At 47.2% G+C, this 7,343-nt stretch overlaps 1 non-coding gene across 1 annotated transcript; it reads right to left on the bottom strand.

Annotated features, from left to right (window-relative positions):
• Positions 1–6,781: 6,781 nt before the first annotated feature.
• TRNAF-GAA lies at positions 6,782–6,854 on the bottom strand. The gene has a single exon. It is a non-coding gene; the product is annotated as a tRNA-Phe (tRNA).
• Between the last annotated feature and the right edge of the window lie 489 nt (positions 6,855–7,343).

Here is a 7,343-nt window from a genome sequence, read left to right as displayed (position 1 = left end):
GGGCTTAGTTACTCTGAAGCTTGTGGGATCATTGGATCAGGGCTCAAGCCTGTGTCCCCTATATTGGCAGGAGGATGCTTACCCACTGAGCCAGCACAGAAGTCCCGAGTTTGGAGCTCAGGAAGGGTTATTACAGGTTGCCAGGCCAGGAGAATGGGCAATTCAGGCTGAAAAGACCCTCACTCCCCCAGAGTTTTCTGGGGTAGAGTTTGAAAGGCTAAATTTGGGGTGAGGACCTGAGTCCATGAGTTTCTTCTGATGGATTGGTGGTGGGGTAACAGGAATCTCAGGAATCTCCACCTTCTAGTTCCAACCAGCCTGGATCTATGTGCCTGTAACCTTGTGGTCCGCAAGTGGTCATCATCCTCCAGCAGGGCAGAGTTGGGGGAGGAGGAGAGTAACTGAGAGATTAGTATCAGACTGTTATCTACAGCCCTTCAGGAGGCGCTCAGAGTCCTGTGATTCTCTCCTAATAACTGCTTGAGCCTGCTCTTTGGAACTTGGGGAAGGCCTAGAAGACTAAAATCTTTTTTTTTTTTTTAATTTTAAAAAATCTTTCTAAAATTTGAAATTATTTATTTTCTTTTTGGCTGTGCTGGGTCTTCACTGCTGCCTGCAGGCTTCTAGTTGTGGGGAGCAGGGGCTGCTGTAGTTTCAGTGCCTGGACTTCTCACTGCGGTGCCTCCTCATTGCAGAGCTCGAATGCTAGGGCGCGTGGGTTTCGGGGGCAGCAGCACACAGGCTCCGTCGCCTCACGGCACGTGGGATCTTCCTGGACCAGGGATCAAGCCTGTGTCACCTGGAGTGGCAGGTGGATCCCTGACCACTGGACCACTAAGAAAGTCCTTTCTTTCTTACCTTTTTAAATAAGAGACTGGGGACAGGTAGGAAGTTCTGTACCCAAGAGACCTCTTCAGGGTCCTGTTTAATTTCAGTCTCATTTCACTCCCTATGTGTCTCTAGATGCTTAGTTGAGAATGGAATAGAAAGGATGAGGATGAATGCAAAGTGATCTTCAATGGTACCACTAAGGAATAAATTCCTTTCAATAGAACCACAGTATTATTAACTGCAGCATTACATATGTATATATTTTTTAAATAAGGACAAACATCAAGTAATCATGCTGCTTGAACACTATCATGCTGCTTGTCAAAGAGAAGGAGGCAGTAGAGACAAAGAAGTCGTCAGGGGAGTTGAGGTTCAGCAGAGCAGGGTTTGGGGCAGAGCATGGAGCTTAGTCCCCAGTGGCTCAGATGGAAAGAGTCTGCCTGTGATGCAGGAGACCAGAGTTCAATCCCTGGGTGGGGAAGACCCCCTGGAGAAGGAAATGACAGTCCACTCCAGTATTCTTGCCTGGAGAATTCTATGGACAGAGGAGCCTGGTGGGCCACAGTCCAGGGGGTTGAAAAGAGTTGGGCATGACTAAGTGACTAACAGTTCCCACTCATTAGCCTGTGAAATTGCCCAGCCCATAAAAGCTAATCACACCATATTTCTAGGGCTTCTCTATGGCTCAGATGGTAAAGAATCTTCCCACAATGCAGGAGATCTGGGTTTGATCCCTGGGTTGGGAAGATCTTGTGGAGAAGGGAATGGCAACCCACTCCACTAATCTGGCCTGGAGAAATCTATGGACAGAGGAGCCTGGCGGGCTACAGTCCCTGGAATGGCAAAGAGTCAGACACGACTGAACAACTAACACTTTCACACTTTCACTTTCATGGCATTTAGTGGCTCTGTGATCTTGGACAAGTGACTTCATCTCCTTGAACTTCTTTTCTGAAACCTCTGTGAATGTGAGGGGGAGAAGAGGAACACAATGATTTAAGCAATATTATACCAACTAAGGGTCAGATAAGTCAAAGGGTCTGGGGACTTTTAGTTTGGTCTCTTTATAGATCAGTACCAAGGGTGGGCATGCTCATTTGCTCAGCTGTAGCTGACTTTTTGCAACCCTGTGGCTTGTAGCCCACCAGGCTCCTCTGTCCATGGAATTTTCCAGGCAAGAAGACTGGAATGGATTGCCATTTCCTCCTCCAGGGTAGCTTCCTGACCCAGGGATAGAACCCTGCATTAGCAGGTGGATTCTTTATCACTCAGTCACCTGAGAAGCCCCGGTATCAGGGGCAGCCCAGACTTCGGGATTTCGACATCCTGGATTTGAGTTGATGGGGGTTCTCAGTTATCTAAGTGACTCCTGTCTCCTCTGGGAGCACCCCACCCCCACCCTGCCATCCATACCTAAGAGGCACCTGACCAAGGGACTTGCAGGATCGAAGACCAGCTCTCCCTCCTCCCCTCCATCCCCAGGCACCTGGGAATCACTGCCTCCTGAATGCTCCCTGCCTTTCCCGTGATACTTTTCACCAAGGGTTCTTCCTGGGTTTGCCTCACCTGGCAATGGATATATGTATTCTCTGCGGCTTAGCTTGGAAAGCTCAGACAGTAAAGCATCTGCCTACAATGTGGGAAACCCGGGTTCGATCCCTGGATCAGAAAAATCCCCTGGAGAAGAAAATGGCAACCCACTCCAGGACTCTTGCCTGGAAAATCCCATGGATGGAGGAGCCTGGTAGGCTACAGTCCATGGGGTAAGCAAAGAGTCGGACATGACTGAGCAACTTCAGTGGTCACTGGTAGCTTGGAGAAGACCTAGAATCATCAAAGATATGAGGAAACTGGCAGGGGACATAAAATCTAGGAAAACCCTGACCACATCCCTGGTTTAACCTGTACTTATACCATCATTATATATTTTTTAATTTGTTTGTTTGGGCCGAACCTCGTAGCTGGTAGAACTTCCCCAACCAGGGATGAAACTGTGGTCCCCTGCAGTGGAAGCTCAGAGTCTCCACCACTGGGACCAACCCTACCCAGAATCATTATATCTCAACCTACATTGGTTCATAGGATTCCAAAGCGGCTCAGTGGTAAAGAGTCCACCTGCCAGTGTAAGAGATGCAGGATACTCAGGTTCAAGTCTTGGGTCAGGAAGATCTCCCAGAGGAGGAAATGGCAACCCTCTGCAGTGTTCTTGCTGGGAAAATCTCATGGACAGAGGAGCTTGGTGGACTACAGTCCATGGGGTCGCCAAGAGTTGACATGACTGAGCATGCACACAGAGTGGTTTGTAGCTTGGTAGAAGAGGAAAAATAATTTCCCTCCACCTTTCAGAGCTTGACTGTGACCCTCTGTAATAAAAGATGGGTCGACAAGAGAAAGACACATTTAAAACATGTCTATTTCATGTATGTGTGAGAGAGAGGTAGGGGGAAATGAATAGCTTAAAGAGGCTGGCTTTAGAATTTAGGCTTAAATATCCTCTTAATAGGAAAAGACGAGTGCCACATGGAGACTCCTTAGGGCAAGGGTCTGCAACCTCCAGGATCTAATACCTGATGATCTGAGGCGGAGCTGCTGCAATAATAATAGAAATAAAATGCACACAAATGTCACATGCCTGAATCATTGCAAAACTATCCCCCCGTGCTCCCTGGACCATGGAAAAATTGCCTTCCACAACAGCAGTCCCTGGTGCCAAACGGTTTGGGGACGGCTGTCTTCAGGAACAGCAAGTGATTTTTAGAAAAGGTGAACGGGCCCTTAGGAGTCAGGTGGGAGATGTGATTGTGATAAAGTTCATCTGGGTCTGTCCGGTGTTAACCTGTGTTGAGTCCATCTTCCCTGGATGATGAACTCTTTGGGAGTGAGTTTATGATGATAAAGTTCCTTTGGGATTATCTGTCTTCAGGAAGATAAGGGAAGCTAAAAAGGAGTCCCTTCCAGCATTTGCTATTTTTCAAATGCCTTTAGCTCAAAATAAGCAAAATGCCAAAGCCCCCTGTTTGTGGGGACCTGCCCTGCTACCCACCAGCTTATAGCCTTGATTCCAAGCCTGTGAAAAATAGATTTTTGGGTTCCACCGAACAGGAGCTTTTGACAATGAGTTCTGAGAATCTGTAAATTGACCATGTTCTGAGACCCTTACTACCTATGCTTCACAGAGCTTGCTCTTCATCATAACCCACCACTCCATCCTCTCATTAGCATAACTTTACTGTTCCAGGAGGTTCTTCTCTAGGCAAGTGGCCTAGTTATTCATCACTGAAATTTTCCAAAATATTCCTCAGCTCCTCGAGGACAGCATCACCAGTTTGCATCCTAAGATTATGCCATTTCTTTGCCGTTCCTTGCTTCTGCTGCCAGCCTTAGACTGTTGCGTTGTGATCTCTGCTCAGTCTGAATCAAGACCACCCCCTCCTCCATCCCAGGACTTCCCTAGCACCCCAGTGGCTAAGACTCTGTGCTCTCAATGCAGGGACCCCAGGTTCCACGCCTGGTCAGGGAACTAGACCCCCCATGCCACAGCTAAGAGTTGGCATGCTGCAACTAGCTGGCTAGGTCACCTAAGGCCAGGAGTAGATAAATGAATAAATTTTTTAAAAGGACCTTCCCTACTTCCCCATTGAAGGACATGCCTTAAACCAAACTTCCCATTCTCAATCAATTCTAACCTTGCCCTTCCTTCTCTGAGAGTCTGCCAAATCTCTGTGGAGATGGAGTTCTCCTTGTCTCATCAGGGGCTTGTTTTGATGATATTTGGGGAGCTGGCATTCCCTGGGCTCCAAGAGATTCCAGGGCACAGTTTGGTCAGAGAACTACTGCACAAAATCACGTCCCAACTGCTGGGCCTGAGGCACAGGGTCCCCTGGGGTTTGGCTGCTGCCTCAGTTATTGCTCAAGCCCTTTGCCCACTGACTCTTTTTAAGAAGCCATACACCGTCCCTCACTCTTTTGTGTCTTTAGATACTCTGTTTTTCTCCATGCTCTTCTCTCTGCTCATCCTTCTATATCTCAGCATCTTTTCCACACCTGTTCTTGGAACCAGTCTCCGATGGTCCTTAATTAACCATCCCTCCCAGGATTCACGCACACTGTGAGGTCCTAACCCACAGTGAATCCGGACTGGCACTGTGACTTGCTATAACTAATCCATTGTGGTAAGCATTCAGCTGGGTCATCACTGGGCCTAAATGTAAGGCCTAGAAACAAGGAAGCGTGTTATCCTGAGAGTGCTGAGACATCCGGCTAGAGGCCACGCAGAGTGCGCCAGACCAGGAAGGCATCTGGACAGCTGCAGGGTTGCTTTGCCAGCATCCCGGCTTCGCTCAGCCTTTGCGTCATCTCTGTGGAGACTACGTAGGTGAGCTCCCAGCCAGCGTGCCATGGATAGAAAGAGTGTCCAGGGGCTTCCCTGGGGGCCCAGTGGCTAAGACTCAGGGGCCGGGGTTGGATGCTGGGTCAGGGAACAAGATCTCGCATGCCTCAACTAAGACCTGGTACAACCAGATTACTTGCTTAATTTTTTTTAAAGCATTTAGCTCAACCCAAAATAGTTAGTCATACAGAATTGCTATTTTAAGCCAGCAGTTTTGGGGGTCGTTTGTTACACAGCAGTAGACCATAAAATATGCATTTTTTAGACTTACCTTGAGAGCCACTCCTTGGTGAAGTTTTTTTGCATTATCTCACTCAACTGCCTTCCCGTGGCCACAGTGGGAAGGAGAAATCGCCTAGTTCCCTGCTGGTGTGGGAAAGAAGACATGCAGCTTCCAGAATGGAAATTTCCATCTTTTTCTGGCCTCCTCCTGAAGCACCTTCCATAAATTCAACCTGTTTTATGGCCAGTGGGCCTTTTTAGGTGAGACAGCAGTTTAGGAAAGACTCTGCCAAGGATCAGAAAGATTTATGATATACACTACTGCCAGGAGATCGTGTCTTGCCTTACAGAAATTAAATCACTTTTCTTTTATTACTTTCAACTGTTTGATTTTCCTGTGATTAATATGTCTGCAAGAATATTTAAGAATACACGTGTGTGTACGTGCCAAGTGCTTCAGCCGTGTCTGACTCTTTGTGACTCCGTGGACTGTAGCCCGCCAGGCTCCTCCGTCCATGGGATTCTTCAGGCAAGAGTACTGGAGTGGGTTGCCATTTCCTCCTCCAGGAGATTTTCCCGACCCAGGGATCGAACTTGGGGTCTCCTGCATTGCAGGTAGACTCTTTACCCTGTGAGACACCAGAAGTCAGAATTGTGGAGTCAACCGTTGGACTGACAGGGAAGTCCTACCCTGAGAGCTTTAAAAAATATATTTTAAAATTTTTATTATTAAAATCTCTTTGTATTGAAATATATTTGATTTATAATGTGTTAGTTACAGTTGTACAGCAAAGTGATTCAGATTTATATATATAAATATACACACACACACATATGTATACACACACACATATATAACATTTGTTAAAGCTATACCACTTTGTAGAGGAGACAGCAGGCCTTCCCTCATAGCTCAGTCAGTAAAGAATCTGCCTGCAATGCAGGAGACCTGGGTTCAATCCCTGGGTTGGGAAGATCCCCTGGAGAGGGAAATGGCAACCCACTCCCAGTATTCTTGCCTGGAGAATCTCATGGACAGAAGAGCTTGGTGGGCTACAGTCCATGAGTTCACAAGTTGGACACAACTTAGCGACTAAAGAGAGAGAAGAGAGATACATATATATGTATATACTTTTTAGATTATTTCCCATTATAAACATTGATGGACTCTGCAACCCTATGGACTGTAGCACGTCATGCTCCTCTCCAGGCAAAATACTGGAGTGGGCTGCCATTCCCTTCTCCAGGGGATGTTCCTTACCTAGGGATTGAACCCAGGTCTTCCACATTGCAGGCGGATTCTTTACCAGTTGAGCCCCAAGAGAAGCCCAAAACCATTGCTGAAACCCGGGATTGAACCAGGGACCTTTAGATCTTCAGTCTAACGCTCTCCCAACTGAGCTATTTCAGCTTTTTTTTCTCCTTCTCTGCCTGTATTTAAAAGCCCTGACAACAAGATAAATGGCTCCCCCTCAATTCAGTTCAGTTCAGTCACTCAGTCGTGTCCAACTCTTTCCAACTCCATGGACCGCAGCATGCCAGGACTCCCTGTCCATCACCAACTGCCGGAGTTCAGCCAAATCCATGTCCATCGAGTTGGTGATGCCATCCAACCATCTCATCCTCTGTCATCCCCTTCTCCTGCCTCCAATCTTTCCCAGCATTAGGGTCTTTTCAAATGAGTCAGTTCTTCTCATCAGGTGGCCAAAGTGTTGGAGTTTCAGCTTCAGCATCAGTCCTTCCAAAGACTATTCAAGATTCATTTTCTTTAGGATGGACTGGTTGGATCTCCTTGCAGTCCAAGGGCCTCTCAAGAGTCTTCTCCAACACCACAGTTCAAAAGCATCAATTCTTCAGCGCTCAGCTTTCTTTATAGTCCAACTCTAACATCCATACATGA

The sequence above is a fragment of the Cervus canadensis genome, chromosome 11 (assembly GCF_019320065.1).
Source record: "Cervus canadensis isolate Bull #8, Minnesota chromosome 11, ASM1932006v1, whole genome shotgun sequence".
Lineage (NCBI taxonomy): Eukaryota > Metazoa > Chordata > Mammalia > Artiodactyla > Cervidae > Cervus > Cervus canadensis.
The sequence above is the reverse complement of the archived record's forward strand: the minus strand, read 5'-3'. Positions and strand labels throughout refer to the sequence as shown.